The sequence below is a fragment of the Plectrocnemia conspersa genome, unplaced genomic scaffold (assembly GCF_051122295.1).
Source record: "Plectrocnemia conspersa isolate PC_06_02 unplaced genomic scaffold, ASM5112229v1 ptg000001l, whole genome shotgun sequence".
In the NCBI taxonomy this organism is placed as follows: Eukaryota; Metazoa; Arthropoda; class Insecta; order Trichoptera; family Polycentropodidae; genus Plectrocnemia; species Plectrocnemia conspersa.
This window is the reverse complement of record NW_028277165.1, coordinates 1,174,973-1,195,872: the sequence shown is the minus strand read 5'-3', so window position 1 is coordinate 1,195,872 and position 20,900 is coordinate 1,174,973. Positions and strand designations below refer to the sequence as shown.

At 28.1% G+C, this 20,900-nt stretch overlaps 1 protein-coding gene and 1 long non-coding RNA gene across 5 annotated transcripts in view; both read right to left on the bottom strand.

Annotated features, from left to right (window-relative positions):
- Window positions 1–20,900, bottom strand: part of LOC148238309 (fasciclin-3-like) — a 256,136-nt gene that overhangs the window by 143,120 nt on the left and 92,116 nt on the right. The window lies entirely within an intron of this gene.
- Window positions 1–20,900, bottom strand: part of LOC148238310 (uncharacterized) — a 144,257-nt gene that overhangs the window by 94,678 nt on the left and 28,679 nt on the right. The window contains exon 3 of the long non-coding RNA XR_015808939.1: window positions 10,446–10,507. This is a non-coding gene — a long non-coding RNA (uncharacterized LOC148238310). The remainder of the gene's footprint in view (window positions 1–10,445; window positions 10,508–20,900) is intronic.

The window sequence follows — 20,900 nt, the reverse complement described above, 5'->3', positions numbered from 1 at the left end:
TTTGAAAAGGGTTTTCATAGAAAGAAAGACGTCTTAAAATAAGGATATTCATTCGATCGGAAAGGGTAAACTATCATAATGGCTCAAAACGTTCAATATGGAGAGTGCTCTATGATCAAACAATAGTAAAGTGTAACGGATACTTTGCTAACAACGCGCCCTTATTTGATCGGCGTGGTCTAATTTGGTAATAGAGTGTGAATAAATATTTTCACTGAGAGAACACACCCTTTTTCCGCTTGTTAATAATGTAAATTATATTGATAGACCATACATATAGTCTATTACTTTTTTGAGCAAAATAAACAATGGGTAAAGAATTTTTTAATTAGAATTTTAATTAAATGTTTGATAAAATAAATAAAAACTTAAATGTTTACATTTTTTTTTCAAGTTCCCCGAAAATATTTTTTAGAATCATTTGGAGATTAACTTCATTGCATTTTATTTAACTTCTCATAAATTAAAATAATTAATTTATTATAAAATAAACATGTTTCAATTAATATATATGTATGTTTATAACGCATAAATTTTAACATAGATTAAGACAAACATTTCGCATGACTCGTTTTAAGTAAAATAAAATATTCTTCGTTGATTTTTTCAACGAGCAACCGTATACTTTTATGTTGTACATCTACATATAATTAATTTTTAATGTATTATTTTATAAAGAACACAAGCTTATGTTTTTGTTATTGTTGTGTTATAATACAACAATATTTTCGAGCAGTTTATAAATATATAATATAAGATTAAATTACAATTTTTTTCAAATTTAATAATTATATTTTCATGGGTATTGAAAATGGTAAACTTTCGTTAATTTATACAGCTTTGATGTACCCCGTGTTGATTTTCGATGGTTACGATGCTACTTGTAATATCAAAGTTTAATTTAATAATTTTATGGAAAACTACGACACAGGTATGCAAAGTTTTCCCTTTAGAAAAACTCCCTGAACAAACAAACAGGAGCAACTTTGGTATACTATATTTATAGTAGCATCGTAATTGTGGAAAATTAAAAAAATATATAACTCAATGAATAATATTTATTAAAATGTATTTGATTTAATTATAATGCATCGCGACTATGAACAAAGTTTGCGTTAAGGCGTCGAAGATGCTCGGATTTGTCATGCGGAGCGCATGTCGCTTTAATACTTTATTAGTAATTCGCTACTGTATATCCTAGACAATACAATTAAAATTAATGATGATTGTTAGAAGTGAATGAACAAGCTTTTAAGATAATATGCTCATACGTGAACGTCAATAGCAACGTAAGAGTTAGATTAATGAATTAAAGTGTTGTATCAGATACTAAGAAGTTTTCTGGAAAGTTTTCTAAAGTAGACGTCACATGATAGTGCAGATTTGGGGGCGCCCGCCCTCGGAGCGGTGATTCATCACGGGCGTGGCCTTTGACCTCAAAACTCCTACTTTAATCGCCATTGTTCTCCCCTGCACTTCACTTACTACTACACGGTTCATTTGCCCAAGAATACGAAATACGTACACCTAATTGCGATAAACCAGTTTAGTGGAATAAAAACGAGAAATATTTGCTTTACGCCGAGCGACATAATTTCGGGAAAACGATTCGCGTCTGCAAACGTACTTAAAATTCACTCTGACGCTCACGGTTTATCTTGCAAACGTATATTGCGACGAGCGATTAATTTGTCTTGAGTTTATGTAACATGGCTGCACGAGCTGGGATATATCTCAACTGAACTAGCAGATTTTTTAGTTAAAATAAACGACAGAATAAAATTTTTATAAATGGCTTGCTTTGAAGTTATTATACCTGTTTTTAAAATATAAACATTTTAAATTCATATTATTTTATAATATTTAAAAAAATTATAGTTATCTCTACAATATAAATAGCTAATCTTTTATTTATTCATAGTTGTGTATCAACCATTATAAATCTATATACATATGGCTTTTAAAACGACCGCCGAGAGAATGCACTTAAGAATTAATATTTCATTAAATAATGCAACAATGATGGATGAATTTTTATAATTGATTTCATTTACTATTTAATATAGTATATTTAGGATTATATGTATTATTTTAAAATGTAAGATATATTATTCATTTTAGAAGTATAAAGAACATAATTTTTGTTAAAATGTATCGTTCTTTATTACTTTATATTTGATAAGTTTATATAAAACTTTATATGAAATATTGTACTTCAACATAATATTTATTAATTTTTAAGAAAATAAAACAAAACTTTTGGTATCAAAACAGCTTAAATTTTTTGTTGAAAATAATCGTTTTTCATTTCATTCTACAATTCAATTTATTTTATCCAATACTTTTATGATAAGATTTTCTTATTGTTTTTATACTATTTTTGATAACCAATATCTAACATTACTAAAAAAATTTTAATTGCGTTTTATTTATATAATTTTATTATATTTTGTACAGTCAATTTTAAAAACAATTTACAAATAATCAAAAAATATTTTTAATCACAGCTTAATAAATAATTCCTATACAATTAATACACAGCAATTTAGTAAATAACTACAGTATAATTATGATTTTTTACTTTTGCTTCAATTTAATAAAACATATGTCGACTATATTTTTATTATTGATTAGACTGTATTATATAATACAAAACTAGCTGTCGGTACTTCACTGTTGTGAGGTACCGAAGCTAACGAGTGTGCGAATACAGACCCTCAACTTTTTGGGTTTTAAATATTATTTTTGCTTCGTTCTAGTTATTTTCAATCTATTTTTAAATTTAATAGTTGCAATTAGACTTTAATATTAGGGATTGTAAGTGATAGTAAAAATGTTTCAATCTATAAAAAACTACCTAACCATTTCAATTTATTTGAAAATAGGTTTACAACTTGGCTAAATATTTTCAGAAGAAAACATTTTATATTATTTTATAAGTTAGATTTAAAAGTTAGATATTTAATGATAAAACTAAATATTGTATATCATTTAAGATTAGGTTTAAGAATTATCTAGACCATATTAAAACTAAAGATTATATTATTTTAAAAAATAGGTTTGCAACTTTACTAAATAATAATAAAACAAAAAATACCAAAGTTATTATTATATACATCGTTCATACAAAGAGATACGATTTACAAAGTAGAAAATTGAACAGAGAATGTTTCACTTTAAAATATACGCGTACGGAAGCGACAGCTTAGAACAATTATATATAAGATTAAATAGTACTAAAAATCAGCAGTTAAATCATGAAATACACGCAATAACTAAAAAATCCTTAAAACTATTGATTACCCATTTATACATGATTTGTGGTTTATATTTAAAATTTCCTTATTTTTATTTTAAAAATTATAATTGCAACCACGAGTTAAAAATAAATTTAGCAAACACAATAAATCATAGTAACATAAAAAAATAGTTCAACAACATATATTTTTTATCAAAGTAAAAGTTTTGAAAAAGCACGATATTCACAGATACAAGTGATACGTCTGTATTTCGTATCATATCTATATCTTGTAATAAATAAAAATTATGTGTATTTACTTATATGTTTTCTATTAATATTTAACAATAAATATTTGTATATCCGTATGGCAATCAAAGATGTAACAGATAAGGGATTGACTTTCCATCGTAACATATTGATGGAATCATCCCATACCTCTAATAATTCCCATTATTGTAAACACATATTAAATCATGTTTGCTATGTCATTTTCTATCCCTTCAAATAAATCTTGTTATGTGACAGAATCGATTTGATTACTCCTACGGCGTTTGTTTCGTTTTCTCGTATATAAACCATCCACCGTTTCGCTAACGGCAGTTGTTTCTTTTTATCGACATAGAGTTTCATTTCAGTATATTTGATATTTGATTTAATGTTTTATCAGAATTTCTTTGATAGAGTTAATTAACTGATTCAAATATGTTCAAAAAGTGAATGATTTTAAGGCAAACGTTAGTTTATAATACGGTTCAATTTTGCTTTTCCGAAGAATGCGGATGATAATTTTGTTATCAATTTTCTTGCGCTCCTTATTTTTGTCCGAGTATAAAATTACGTTCATTAGATAGGATTATATTTTCCTTTGCGCGTAATTAATACCCGCCGCTGAATAAAATACAGACTAGAGCTTTTTCAAAGCTTGTACTTAAAGATAATAAATAAGAATAATAATACAGCGACTGAATCTAAAAGAATACACTTGTTTGATAAATAAAATAAAATTTAATTATAATCAGCTTATGGCTGAATAAAAACTTAACAAAACCCAACCACTGTCACACCTTTGGGAAACATATATTCAAAAGTTTTAGCTCGCGGTCATAAATTGCCTAAAACAAGTTTGTACTTTAGATTACGAGAAAGATATGTGAGTGTGTTTGAATGATTTAAAACGTTCATCTAGGATTTAATTTTATTAACGCTATATACATATAATATTAAACATATTTAAAAATGATTTTTGTGCTGTTGGTTATATTAGAATTATCTATTTATTTAATAAATAAATATAAATTTTTGCTATAAAGATTACTACAAAAATTAATTATATGACAATATTCTCTTATCGTGAGTAATAAAAACAGTTCTTAATTTAGCTATTTGTCATTTGATTTAAAAATGACTGATAACAAAACTTCACGCATTATAAAGAGATATATAATCAGCTCATAAATTAGTTTATTACAATATTGATGCAAAAACTAATATTGTGCTTAAAAATGGCAATGTGTTATTATTAATTTAATATGAACATATTTTTCCAATTTAACTAGTTAAGCTAAAATGTGTGTTTAACTTTTTTAATTTTACTATTTAAATTTAAAAATATCACAAACATACTATTTAATCTATTAAAAAGTATTAAATGTGAAATATACTTTAATAAATTATATACTAATAAATTATAAAAATGCCTGTAAAAATTTTATCGAATTAAATGTAATAAAAATAGCAACGATTTTTTATATATTATTTACAAAAATTGTAAATAATATTTTTTAAATTAATTATATACTACATATTATAAAATATATTTAATCATAAATAAAGTGTAAAAATATTTTGTATTATTTAAAAAAAGCAAATGTAATAAGAAACAAATTTCTCTTTAAAAAAATCATAATTATACTGTATAATCAAATATTCCATATAGGATATAAAAATACTTTATATTAAAAGCATTTTAATTATATATAAAAATATTATTTTTTAGTTTAATTTAAAAAACTCTTTTAACTGTTTTTTATACCAAAAAAAAATATTGTTTTAATATAAAAATAATATTTAAACTGTACAGTTAGATATTTTATATTAAGTTTTTATAATATATTATATAATATTTATTTTATTAATAAAAAATATTTTAGAGAATTTAATAAATAATGACTGATGATACTGATAAAATATTAAACGTGTAAATATATTGTATCGTATGAATCGATTTACTTTTGTTGTGAAAAGTGTTGAAGACTAATCTGATATGAGAAATCTAAAATTTTTAGTGTGTTATCGTTTAGCATTATTAATGTACAATTATTCAACCGACAGTTTTGAATAATCTGCAAAAGAATAGTAAATAATGTATAATACTTAACAAGCATTATACAAACAGATAAAAAATAAATACAAATGTTATTTATTTATAATATCTATATATTATTAGACTAAACGATTTCGAGTAATCAGATACCATATATTTATATCCTGACATATCTGGTCAGATTCACGTTACCTTTTCCCTTCAATAATGTGTTTTTTACAAAGTTGATAAATACATAGAAAATATAATTTGTTATTTATGTTTATATAAAAGATCACTTTAATAATACTCATATAACATTCGTTGAAAGATTTTATGGGTCACAGTAGAATACATAATTTAATATAAATCGAAAAAGTTTGCGAATTTAACCATAAAGTTGTATTTATGTGTATGAATTTGTCAAGGATGATTATTAATCAAATTAATGATACACTAGCTATAACGTTATAAAATAATAATATATATTTATTTTAAATATTGTGTGCGAATAATATGTTTTTAACATTATTCACACAATAAACCAAATTAGAATATATTTATCGGTCTGTTGAGAGATTATTTCGAACTTTTCAATTAACCGCAAAGGAACTTTTTATTTATGTTTTAGTCACCTCTGCTAATTACTTTTTATTTATTTTTTAATGCTCACTGAATTTAATATTGAAATTTTAATTCTATGTATAATTATATTTGTTTTATTTAACTTAAGTCATTAGCTTGTCAATCAAGAGTTTCTCTTAAAATTATTGATGAGATGAAAGGCTAACTTTTACTTATTCAAGAGTATACATCTGTTTCAACTTTTATTAAAATGTTGATATATCAAGAAGGCGAATTGACGTCATTTGAGCCCAAAAAAGCACAAGATAGAGTCCGTTATGGGTCGAATTACATGTATATTTTTAATATTTTAATATAAAAGTATGTACAAAAAATCTTTTTATTTTAATATAAATATAAGTTTTATATTATAATATAGAGTTACAATTTTTTTTATCATGTTTTTTTTAATATGTTTTTTATGAATAGATACTTCTAATTTTTTTATATAGAACCTATTTGATCTCTATGCTTTTTATACAGACAATTTTTGATTTAAAAATAAATTTGTAAGTGGGCCAATGAGTTTTGTAATTGTTCAATAAAAATAAATGTTAAATTTATTTTTTGTAGTTTAAGTGCTACACAAATAAATTTAAAGAAAATGCTAGTGACGCATTTAATTTCACGCTACGCGCAACGTTAATTACTGATTGTTGTAACTAAATGTACCTAAAACACAATTTTCAGCGTTAAAGTCAAAATTTCAATTAAAATTGTTAAAAATAGATGATTTTCTTGTCGTATAGTGACACTACATTATTTTTAAACCTTCAAGATCTTTGCCTCATGTGTACCGTCTATCGCCTTCCGCATCAATAAAGAAATGCTATTACGAAATAATACAATGGTTTATGTGTTTGTGTGCTATGCGATCCTTATAAACAAATTAAAGAAAGGCAAACTGTAATTTAGAATAACTGACAGAACTTACAATGCTTTTATTTATGCACATGAGCACATGAGAAAAAAATGTTGTTGCGTATATTAGAGAGGGAGAGTTTTACAATACGACCAAATTGGTTTAAATAAACAATTTTAACATTTGAGTATGTTTTTGTAAAAAATCGTGTCAAAAAACCCCAGATAAATGATTATAAAATTCATACCCCTGTTTCCCACTGGTTCAAACTTCAGTTAAAGAATGTATAAAAGGAATCGTACGGGTAAAAACTGCGTATGCTACAGACATTTTAAGACAGTAATAATGTTAAACGATAAGACTCGTTAAGTGTGAAAGAGTTTTTTATGGAAAAATTGAAAAGTATTTTCGTACAGCCCCATAAGTGTTATTTAAATAAAACCAAAATTAAATTTAGAGAAAACTGTAACAAACTTGTGTTCCGTACGCCCTTATCTCTCTCACTTACTCTCGTCACTTAAAGCGCGAGCGAGCGAAAGGAAAAGTATCTCACCGTACGCGCCTGATCAAAAGAATCTACGCTTTATTAAAATAACTCTGAAGAGGGTCTCTAAGCCCAAACGCATCATCCTACGATCTACCAGGCCGTCGTTTTAGCCTGAAGTTACTGTCATAGAACGTAATGCGCTTGTCAGATTGCTTATTGTCGCTTTATAATCCTTCACATTTAATCTGGCGTTAATTCGTTGTGCCACTTTGACGTTTCGTGAGTCGACAGGTGTCGCCCATCGGGTGCTCGCGGTGTCGTCACCCGGCGGCAATTACGTTTTCGATTACGGCACACAAATTGAAATCGTAGCCGGGAGCAGCATCCATTACCTACTCCTCCATCCCTAGACTCTCTGTGTACCTCGAAATCCACTTTATTCCTTGAATTTTTACCTTTAAACGCTCACGACAATATAACTTAATGGAATTTTTGGTAAATGATGTGAAATTTATATTACACTGATACAATTGTAGTAATTGAATAATACTGTACAACAAATAGAATTAGGAGCAGTGATTGACGTTAGTATTTCGATAATATTGAACCATAAAAAATTGTGCTATCAAACAAATCAGAGTAAAAAAAGACGGATATAAAAGGACAGTCGTTATAAAATATTTTTTATACGTTTGATTCATTTGTATTCTCCAAAATTAAAATCACATTGTTTACCTGAAATTATATTATATACATTATTAGGAGCTATTCTTCAAAGCAAACTAATGTAAAGTCGATATATGAACTCTCAAAACATCAAAGGGGGAAACGCCACATTTACGTCAGATTAAATATTACACGTTACATCGACAATAGGCCGATGCGACAAACGCCGAATCGACTAATTGCGCTGTCAAGCACAATGGCCGTGTGTTGTGGTGTTTAGACTCAAAGCGGGACGACATAATTCGATCTACAAAGCGGTATAGACAAATAAATTATTATGGGATTGATTGTGCCGCGCATTGGATAATCGGCGGTTAGTGCATTGCGATTGGACTCGAGGCTGCTTTTGAACCCACATGATAGTATAGTTAACATAACACGTAATACAATTTCATCCAAAATAGCTTTAGTTGCCCTAAGAATGTATTGCTGATCGTTTCATACCATACTATAAAGACTCGTGACTTGTGAGTGGTAAATTTGATTCCACCACAATAATTTGTGACTTATAAGCAGTAAATTAATTATAATAACGTAATTTGTAGACTATGGTGAATCAATAATTTTAATCACCGTAATACATTCTTAGAATAACCGGTTTATACTAAAATATATTGTTGTTTTAGCCATAAGACAGTAACATCTTTACGTATTTATTCGTGTTTAATTAAAATCATAATGAAATCTTAGAAAACCTCGACATTTTACAGTATAATATTAAATATAACGAGTGTTAAATTTAATTCCACGACACTACTTTGTGACTCAAGCAGCCAATTAATTATAATGACGTAATCAGTAGACTATGCTAAACGAATTATTTTAATCACTGTAATACATTCTTAGATTAACCAGAAATTACTAAAATATATTGATGTTCTAACCAGAAAGTATTTTACTATTAATTTTAATAACGACATGTGAGTGGAAAATTTAACTATTGCCTAACCACATTAGTAGCCAACTAACTGTAAATATATAAACAATAAAAGCTTTTTTTTAATAAATTGAATTTGTCGTGAGTAATACATTCTCAGATTAACTAGAGTGTGTGCTGTAATTGTACTCAATGTTTAAAACGTATATTAATAATTTAGAGAAACGTAATATTAATCAAAAATAACTTTTTGTATAATACAATAATAAGCTCGATTTATATATATGAAATTAAATATTATTTTAAATATGGTACAAGTTTTATTCCTTATAAGAAATTTTCTGTGTTTTATAAACTTTAGTTGAAGTTTCATTATACTTTCCAAACTATAACTAAAATATGTTTTCAATCAACTGTGTTAAGTTAACTTTAGATTTTTTAATAAAATAATATTCATGATATGAGAAGAATGATATATTAATTAATGTCCAAAATGTTTTTTTTTATTGCACAAATATTACTGTTTCGTCATTCTATATAATATCTTTGCTTAATAAAAGTTTTTATTTTTTATATATATATAATATATTGTATACTATACTTAGAATTATGAGAGTTAAAAATATTAATTTATTAAAATATGATACAACATATCTTTACCTAAATACGAAAAATAATGATTTTAAAAGTGTTGTATTTTTTGGCACGCTACTGTATATTTACTAGTACTATACATTATAGTATGTATCAGTAGTATTTAATCTATTTTTACCCTAGAAGAGCATAAATAATAAATTAATGTGATGCTAAAGTTTATCATATATCGGATACGTGTTATTAAATAAACTTTCTCGTATGTTTTCCCATCATATAAATTATCGTTAATAATTTATTATACGAACTCCCATCCCCTTAATCTATTGTGCTGTTCCTTTGGTCAAACCCACCGTAAGTTATCATTATTGTATTTACACACAAACCGTGCAAATGGAATATTTTTAATTTATTCCATGGGGTGGAAAGTATATTGTCGATACACCACAACATATATATGATTAAAGTAATTCAAAATAAAAAATAAAGCATACCATATTTATAGCATCATGCATATAATTAGAAACGAACTGTCAGTCATGCATTGTGACTCCAATAAAAAATGTCACTCGTTCTAGATATTCTATTTTATTATGTTATTATAGGTTTGGTTCAACGCACAATGGACAATCAATTGCATTATTATTACCGGTCGTTTCCATGAGGTATGAATAATTTTTCATCTAACTTGGGGGCGAGAATATTCCATTATGGCAAATCTGAATTACGTACCGAAGCCTTCCTTATACGTATAGCTAGTGATAATGATGAGTGATGACTAGAAGAGCGGTTACCTGAAACGAATAAAAAAAAAATCCATTAATCATAAAGTGGCGAAATTTTAACATTGATAATATTAAACGACCGAATTTTGACAGTTTGCGTAATTGCTGTTGGATTTTTACATCGCAAACTTGTTCTTAACCGAGTTATAATTACTGCGAAATTAAATCAAGCTGGTAATTTTTTCGACGTTAAAAAATTATGTAAATAAAATTAATATAAATCATAGCATTGAAATGCAAATAAATTCACGTTCATCGAAAAAAATATATTATTTGTTTTAATCATTTTTATAAAATGTTTTATTCCCAAATGGATTTATTATTATTATTATTCATGGTAAAATAGGCTTTAAGCATTTAAATTTTAGGAGTAATATTTACATTTTTCATTTATCGTAATTTTAAATATATATGTTATTACAAAAAATATATTTTAAGAATTAGCTTTTAATATATTATGAATGTTATTTGCTATTCATTAAGATTGTAAATAATAATTATACTTAAAAACCGCATTAAGTATTATTTTTTCTCATACTAATAAAAATAGTAATAATGTTAATGTATTTAAAAAAACTTAAGAACTTGTATGTGGGCGTGTATACAAAAACTGGGAGCTCAGAATATTATTAGATGCTAATGGCCTCAAAGTGTTTCAGACAAAACTAAATAGACCAATTGCTGTTCATTCAGCACATGTTAAGTTGTTTTATATAATACACATAATCACTTTTGGCGGACTTAAGTGGGCCATCAACACGGTTTTCGTCAGCGTCAATCTATGATCACTAACCTATCACTCCTCTAGAATGCAGAAATTATATCCAAATCAATGTAATTTTTATAAGTAGGGAATACTTGAATATTTTGCTTGTTCTGAAGTACCATAGGTATCAGATTTGGGTCTTCTGCTTTTATAAATACAAAAATTGCGAGCTTAAAATATTTATTATATGCTAATAAAACGAAATAGACCAATTACTGTTCCTTCAGTTTTATATAATATACATAATCACTGTCGGCAGACTTAAGTGGGCCAGCAACACGGTTTTTGTCCTCATCGATTTACGGACACTAATTTATTATGCATTTCAAAGATAATGATAAAATCAAGATTTGTTATAAACTGCTTCTAAAATTAGGTTACTTACGAAGTACTGCAGTTATTTTTATTTTTTATTCAATGAATTAAAAATATTTATTGTATGATAATGATCTATATAAAACATATAAGCTGTCCATATAAAAACACATTAATTTGCTGTAAAGGTAATTGATTGACAAAGCTACCTTTTATGAGTTATGGTTGTGCATTTAATAACTTTTTTTTAACATTGTATTTATTAATACACGTGATAATGACACGTTTATATTAATGGACAATTCATTTATTGATGGCCACTAAATCATTATGGCTGATCACTCCTGGTATACGATCATATACGATTTTTTAAAGTCTCTCGTTTAGGATAATTAATTAAAATAACGTTGCTCAGGATTTGCCAAAGCTGCAGTATTATAATACTATTATAGCCAAGGTCAAAATGTTTTTCATAATTAAATTTGACGTTACGTTCAAGCAGGGATGGATATTTATTACGTACACCGCCATTGTTTTCGATAAGGCGTCGAAGATGCTCAGTTTCGTTACGCGGAGCGCGTGTCACTTTAATAACTTATTGATGATAAATGTTTTGTGCAATATAATAGTTTGTTGCATATTTAAATACGATTATTTTTATATTTTTTTGCTGCAGAAATATTCAGAAAAAGTACGTGTATATTTTTTTGCTAGTACCTTTTGGATGCGATTTTCAACCACTATAGAGAGCCGCGATTGTGTCCCTGATTCTTAATCGTTGCGTCCAACCACTAAGCTGTTTAACGAGCTGCTTATTAGATAAAAAAAACATTTGCCTTCTAAATACAGTTGCGAATACATTCCGATATTAACAACTGAAAAATTATAAAATAAACAATACATTCTCACGCAACTTTGAGGTCTAACAATGTTACGCCTAATATTTTTTCAATTTCAAAAACCATTCAAATATTCACACGCAAGTATTTATGTATCTACTGTAAAAGTATACATCTTGAAACGTTTTCTCTTCTCTGGATATATTATGATAATTTTTTTGTTGATATGCAAACGAAATTGTATACATTCCGTAGCTCTCGAATTATTACGTGTACACCCATAAAGTCGAATTATGGAGTCGTAAAACGACTCCGAATATAATAGAATGGCAAACAATTCCAACGCATACACATACACTCACACTTTTTCCAGCGCTGTTTGAACAATTTTTAGCGACGATGATAACGGTGAAGAAATCCCATTCGGAATGTTTGCACAAGTGCAACGTTGATAAGCAACGAAATACTTTTAAATTCATCTAAAAACGTTTCATTTAGACACTCTAAGAAATGATTTTCTTCCACTTCCAAAGCCCTTCAATTTCGATAGCGCCTCAGACATGTACTCGATGAAACTCATTCCGCGCCAAGATATTCGCTCTTTGACGCCCGGATCGTTGGTAATGGGAAGACATATATCGTCATAGCCACCGGAGCCGTTCCAGGTCCGTATTTTACCTTAATCGGCAACGAGCGGTAAGCGGCCATTTACTTATCGCGACGATTCCAAATTGACTCGACCTCCCCGTAATAATAGAAGGTGCTTGTGGAAATTTAATAGATTTTTACAAAATGTATATACTTATGTACGTATAAGCTCGGTGCAAATAGCCCGGGTGGCATATTTATGTGGGCTGATAAATTTTCAGGCGAGTTCGATCGCCGGGAGTTTATGTGCCTTGCACCCATTGTACCTACCTAGGCGAGCGAATGCATATGAATTTTGCGGTCAGTGCAAAATTATATGAAACTTAGTTTATAGTGGTCAGTCCAAAATTAGGTTACTTAAAGATAAAATAAATTACAGAAACATCATAAAATATAAATAAAACTATACTACAATTTTGCATTAATGTAAATACTTAAAATTGAATTTTATAAATTAATACATAGATTATCTATCTAAGGGTTATTTTTATTATTATTATTTTTCACACAGTTAGGCACATAATAATAACTTTGTTTATATGTAACAATACACACATACATGTATAATTGTAGTTACAGTCGATTTTTTTATATACATGGTTAATTTACAATTTATCAAGATAAGAATAATTTTAAATTATAACGCAAATTATGATTGGAAACATACGTTATTCAATTTTAAAGTCTGTATATATTTTATGATTTCTATGAGCTTTTTCATGCATATCTGTATAATAAAATTAAGCTCTTAAAATTCTAATATAATATTTTCAGTTTATGTAATATTTATGTTTGCTTATTAAATAGTAACGCTGTACAATCTAAGCTTATGTTAAACATAATAATTCATAAGTGCTTTCATATTATTATTTACATTTAATATTTATTTATGTATGTATGCATGCCTGCCGAGAGGGAGGGGGGAGAGGGGACAAATTCTCTCCTTGAGGGGCCCGATAAATATTATTATTCAAAAAGACAGATTTTTTGATGCTGTTCCATTTGTGTTAAAATTTATTTGCAAATTATTGTTGACTGCTGCTTAAACGTTTAAAAAATATTCGATCTGAGTTTTCAGATCAATTGCTAGTAAAAATATATGTAGCTCTAAAAAGTCTATTAAACTCTATTTGACAGTTGCGAAACGTCCATTTTCTGTTCAAACCCAAACCTAACCTCAAGATATAATACTATATTTAAAAAATATAGTGTAATATCACATCACATCACATCATCTAACCTAACCTAACCTAACCTAATGATATTACACTATATTTAAAAAATAGAATAGCTATTCAAATCATATTGTTGAGTGTTAGTCAAAGTAAATTCAATAATATGCTGCTCTAAAATGTCTATGAAACTCAATTTAACAGTGGCGAAACATCCATTTTTTGTTTAAACCCATACATAAACTAAAGAAAGTTCTGAGACTAATTATAGTTTTAGAACTTTTATTAGCTCAAGTCCAAAATACGAAATAAGCCAACATATCTCTCAGGGGGAAATAAGCGGAAGAATAAGTAAAGACAGACATCGAATCTTACATATTCCTCCATAGTTTGACTGCATTTCGATAATACACTGTTTTAAAAATATGATAGCTATTCTCACCGATATTACTAAGAATTTATAATATAAGAGGGCTGATCAAAGTATATTCAAATCAAATTTTGGTCAATAGGAGAACGCAAAAACAATTATCACTTCTCAGAAGTCAAAAATTCACGTCAAAAGTAATAAAATTAATATCTAAAATTAGACAGGAAGAAAATAATCGATATATTATTTGCCTTATTAAATTGTTTTCATTAATAAATTATCTAAACTTCGACTTCGACCTCGAGATTACTGTTAGTGAAGCTTGCAATAAATTAAAGACAGTATAAAATCAAACTTTTAATTTCGATCTTTTGATTTGGTTCAACCAAGTTGTCATGTTGCGTTACTGGGAGTTCAATAATGATATTTAAAAACATTAATTAAAGATAAAGTTGCAATATATAATATAAATTAATAACGGTCCGATGATTTAAATATGAAAATCAAAACAATGCTAGATACTTTAACTTAGATTTTTAATATGAAATGTTGTAATGCTTATAAAGATTATGTATAACTTTATTTAAGATATATTTATGTAAATAAACCTTGAATATAATGTTTTAGCCATCTTTTTAGAGGTATGTTCTAGACACCCTTTACGAAAACTCCCAGTCAGTAACTTGAATTGTCTTAATCTATCAGTGTTTATTGAGAATTGTTTTCATTTTCTCTACATTCTTGTTGGATTTTATTTCTACGCAATTTTCACAAGCTTCACTCAAAGGTCAAATGTCATTCGATACTGTTTGATCGTAAATCGCGTCTCGACGCTTCCGTAAACCGGGGGAAAAGTCCTCATCTCTCGCACGCATTTTTCGCCTGGCGCCGCAGGGCGCCATTAAGTGTTGCCAGCAATTAATGCCGCCGCACGGGCAACACCGCAGATAGATAACGGACGACGACGGCCGTAATATTTCACGGTTGACGTTTATTATTGGCGCGCTGACGAGCCCTGGACGGCGGGCGAACCCCCTACGCCCCCAGAGCGCCCCCAGAGCCTACGCTAATTTCGACTTGTCAACCTGTCCGACGGAAACTTCGACGCCATTGAGAGATTTGTGCACGAACAATGGCCAGATGGGAGATTAAAAATCGCACTGCTTTGGTCAAAAACTCTGCTATAATATAACAAAAATATGTGTAGAGCTTAACGGTGTGAATGCACTAGATTTGAATTTGTGCCAAAAGCAATTGAATCAATTTTTTGATCAACAAGTTACAGGAATTTTTTAACTATCAGACAGAATCATTGAGAAAATTGACCTTGAATTTGGCCAGAAAAGTGCATGTCAGAAAAGTAAATGTGTAAATAATTGGTAAGAAAGATATTGTCCGCTAAAGGTTAAGCTGTAATTTGTTTTTGTATGGTACTTATAAACATTTTTATTTTTTATTTATATGATATTGTCAGGACCACCCGTAATTGTTGCAACGAAAATAGTCACAAAGACTTGCTAAAAGCGTGTTATTTTAATTGCTTTATTTAGACTTTCTAAGAACGGAACTGTTTCCTCTTTGGGTTTATATGAACGTATATGAGCAGACATACATTAGGGATTTGCAAAAAAGAACCCGAACAAAGTTAAATGGTCGGTGCCAAATATTTACAAATGAACGCGATGCATATATGCATTAAAAGTAGTTGTACTAGCATTGCCATGATTTAATGAAAATCAATTCGCAAAACATAATTTATTATAAAATTTTAATCAGAAACAATGACTATATAAAAGCTGGCTAATGAGAATCCGTTGATATTGCCATTGTTATTAAGTACTGATTGTCCATAATTGAGATGGTGTAAATTTGCAGATTCAATAATATCTCGACGATTATGATTAGCAACATTAGTTGCAGACATTGTTTATGATGATGATTCGACCATTGCTTTCACTCACTGCTGATTTGACAAGTATTATGTCACTACTTTAATTGCTTTATTTTCTAGGATAATGTTTCTCAAACTTTTAAAGCCAAAGTCCTATTTTTATATGAAATTTCTGATCAATAACTACCAGTTAGATAAGATATATTATTTTATATGCTAGAAAAATAATATTCTTAATATATTTATTGCTATGAACTAAGTCTAATAATGAGAGAGTATATGTATATTATTATAATTATTATGTTCCTTTGAAAATAAGTACATAAGCTTTTGTGAGCTGAAATTATAGAAGCTTTAGCGAGAGTTTCCACTAGAGCTCTTGTAGTTCAGCAAAGCCAATATATCATCATCATTAAAATTAAAGTTGGTACTTAATTATTTTTTTATATTGAAAATACTTTACATAAAACAAATAACAATTACAATTTTAAATCCGAGTTCCATGAAATTTATACCGCAATATATTGATTTTAACGATAACAAAGACTCGTTTCGAATATCCTGTTCTTTCATAAGCGCGAAGACGAACCCGAGAGTTGAAAGTTCTTCGACTGTATTACTTGTTCGTTTGCAAATGTTACAATCGTTATCGTGGGAAAATTCCTAGAGATCAATGGCTGCACCTCTTAATAAAAATATATTTCACATTATAATTTAATCTTTTAAAACAATGTTATTCGGTGGGTCAGATATAAATATCCAGAAAAAATACCTGGGTATATTTTTACGACTCTCTAGGGATCGTCACCCTATATATAATATATCTACCATATAATCAAATCTCACATCTCGTAAATCTTATTGATATTAATGGAATTGGACGCAACGCACGCCTTTAAAGTAATGAATAAATTGTAATTGTAAATATTGCAATGCATATTTTGCAACTTGTGTCAAGAACTAAGTTTTAAAAGTAATTCTAAATTCTCGCACGAAGTGTGAACTCATCAATACTCGAGTGCTAATCGATTAAATAACGAGTTCGTGAAGAGGAAGTATTGATAATTTTTCATTTCCCAATGTTAATTGGAAAGTATTTGCATCAAGTAATTTAGATTTGAGTATTCATTTACTTGAAGATTTAATATTTATATCCGTCTTAACTTTGAGACATTTAGTATTTTTTAAATAATTACAACAAATATGGATTTGTGCATTAACGCTCTTTTTCTCGTTTTATTTCATTGTAGGTATAAAATAAGTTTTAGACTTTTTAAGACTAATGAGTTTTTACATTTGTCTTAATTTATATTTTATTTGCTATACACTAAAAATTGGCTATGAAAATATTATTTTAACTTGGGTATCTAAAAACATGTTATATTTTATTATATATATATTAAAATAATTTGAAGCTGAAGTCAAAGCCACAACTAATTAAATTGTATTTTTTTCATTATTATAGCGACACAAATTGTCGTTGTTTTTTATTAATCTTCGGTTAATAATCTATTAACGAAATCATTTTGGATTATTTTATATTTAATAAAAATGATCAGGATTGAAAAATATTGTATAACAAAAAAGTTGCATGTGTTAGCTAAAACTATCTTATAATAGTAAAATATATACATTACTACAATAACAAACAATATATTTTTGTGAAATAAAAGCAGTAAAATCTATTTAAAAAATATATACAATATCAAAAATGCTATTTTAAATAGCAAATTTATTTCATAAAATGAACATTTTATTTTATAAATTATCTTACAAGTAGTTTTATACGCTGAAATAATATAAAATTTGTTTAATTCTGGTATTATATTATAAAATCCACTATAATTTTTTATTAAATACCAGTTTTGAAATCAGGGCGTAATGTAGGTAGTACATATTAGTACAAAGAAAGTAAGAAAGTTAAATAAAATAAGACCACAGAGAAATGATTCCTAATAAATAACTGAAATAAAATCTATAAAATCAATAAAATCTATAAGTCACTGCAATTTAAAAAAAAAACATTTTTGTAAAGTAAATTAAGTAATAAAATAATTTTGTATGTATGTACATCACGAAAAATATTTTTTTTTAATTCAAAAATTTCAAAATTATTAATTTAAGCAGTGATTTGTAATTTTTTTAGTCACAATATTTAAAAAATAAAAAATTGCTGCTAGTCTGATCCGCCATTCTGTTTTAAAATGGCGGATGTCCGAAAATAATAGAAAAATCGTAATTTCGTTAAAAAATTGAGAGGTTACATTTATTTTAAATTAATTTTTATTTTCAGGATATCGTCCAAAATTTATTCGCTTGTTAGTCTGATCCGTTATCTGATTTTAAAATAGTGACTATTCAAAAATCAAAAATATTTTAATCAGTACAGGTAAAAAGTATTCATAAATATAAAATAAATTAATATATGAATTTAAAAAGTCTTTTCTTTACAGATATACTGAAATCTGAGGACAGAATAACTGCCGTAGTTTTAATGATATCGATATGAAACTTGTTCTAAAAATAGTTTTTGTAATTATTTTGCTAAAGTTTGTTATTTAACTTAATCTGCCATTTTGTTAACTTTGTTAGAAAAATGTAAAAAAACAGCTAAAAATAAAAATTTAAATTTAATAAAAATTTAAATTTAATAAAAATTAAAAAGTCTGATACACCATCATAATTTTTAATGGCGGATATTTAAAATATTAAAAAAAAATTGAAATATAAAAATAAAAAATGCTGATTAAGGAATTAGAAAATTCGTAAATTAATTTAAAAAATTACTGCGAAAACAGTCAGAAATGTTTTATAATAAATATCAATAAATAATAAACTTTTTTTACACGTTTTTATACACATAATATCATTTAATTCATGCGGCCTTTCCGAAACTTTTTCAATGAGATTTATTGAGTGTTCTGAAAAACACCTAAATTTAGCATTGAGTGTGTTCTAATCAATTACAAAATCTTTGACTATATGACTAACCTTCTTTGTTCCTTCCAACGTTTACATGAAGTTTAGCATTAGTAGTAAGCACAGTCCTTGTCAATTCAATCCATCAATCCAAGCAATAAATCAAGATTTTTATCAAACCCGCCTTCGATAAAAGCCAACATAGCTCTCTACCAGCACCGCCGTACTCCTCCGGCGCATATTTGGCGCAATTCCAGGCGAATTACAGCAGAATCACGCTGGATATTACTCTCCCGGGTTCACATGGTGGGACATTATTAGAGAGGATCATGAACGGAAAGAGCGCCGTGATTTATAGATCAAAACAGAGTCAAAGAAGTCCGTCGTAGCACCAGCCTTAAGCCACGAGGACAAAAAGAGCCAGCCGTCGGACAAAAGCGTCTCTTTTTTCCATCCGTAGGACACATATCGTAGCCGAGAGTGACTACGTGGCGCTGGTCGCAAAGTGTATGTCATTAAGGACGTTCATTGAATCCGAGCGGATTTTATTGTTCGGCTTGAAGCATTGTTTGTGTCCGACAATGGGGAGCCTTGGGAATCCTGCGAAGAGCAGTCAGTCTTCCTTTTTAATATGTTTTTTTGCATATCGCTTAATTGCCGAGGGGAGGAAAAACAAATCCGGCTCTGGATATCGAACAATGAGTTAGGAAACTCTGGTTTATGATGTGTGCCCATAACTATGAGAAAACGCCTTTGTTGCTATTATTATAATATAAATTTGCAGTCATTTGCAGAATTGCACATGTGAGAATGTAAGCGTGTGAATGTTGAATGATGTATGTATGAAAATAACTTTTATTGTTTTCAAATGACTAATTATGGGTGTTATTATATTACGTATTCTATATAACATTTCACTTAGTATCGACAAGTATAAAGAACAACTCAATATTTGTATAGTATTATATTTTCCTAACAAAAGTTTAGGAAACGATTTTTATTTCTCGATCCATATTCCCAGTCTGACCTGAAAGTGTTGAATGGTTAAATTCGTCACATTGTTGCAAACTTTCTCGATGCACCCTTCCGTGGAATTCGCTCAAGTGATATGGCAATAATCCGACTGCATCCTTTGCACAATAGGTATTCAACTCCGATTCGAAAATACCGTTGTGCTCGGATGCGTTGGCTACTTTTGGAATTCTGACGCGGTCTGATGTTTGCAATATTTTATCCAGTGCGATAAACATTTTTATTCAATCAGATCGGTCAACAAATTAATTGAAAGTGCGTCCGCAAATATTTCGATGGATAAATAAGATTGAATGGCAAACACCAGATAACGAACGAGGCGTCGAGTTGGATTGATTAAAAATCGATGTATGGTATTTGCTGCGGTTAAATATGATGGTTGGTAATATAGTAGATTGAATAAATATACAAATATCATATTATAATTCGTCAAATATCTATAATTAGCAC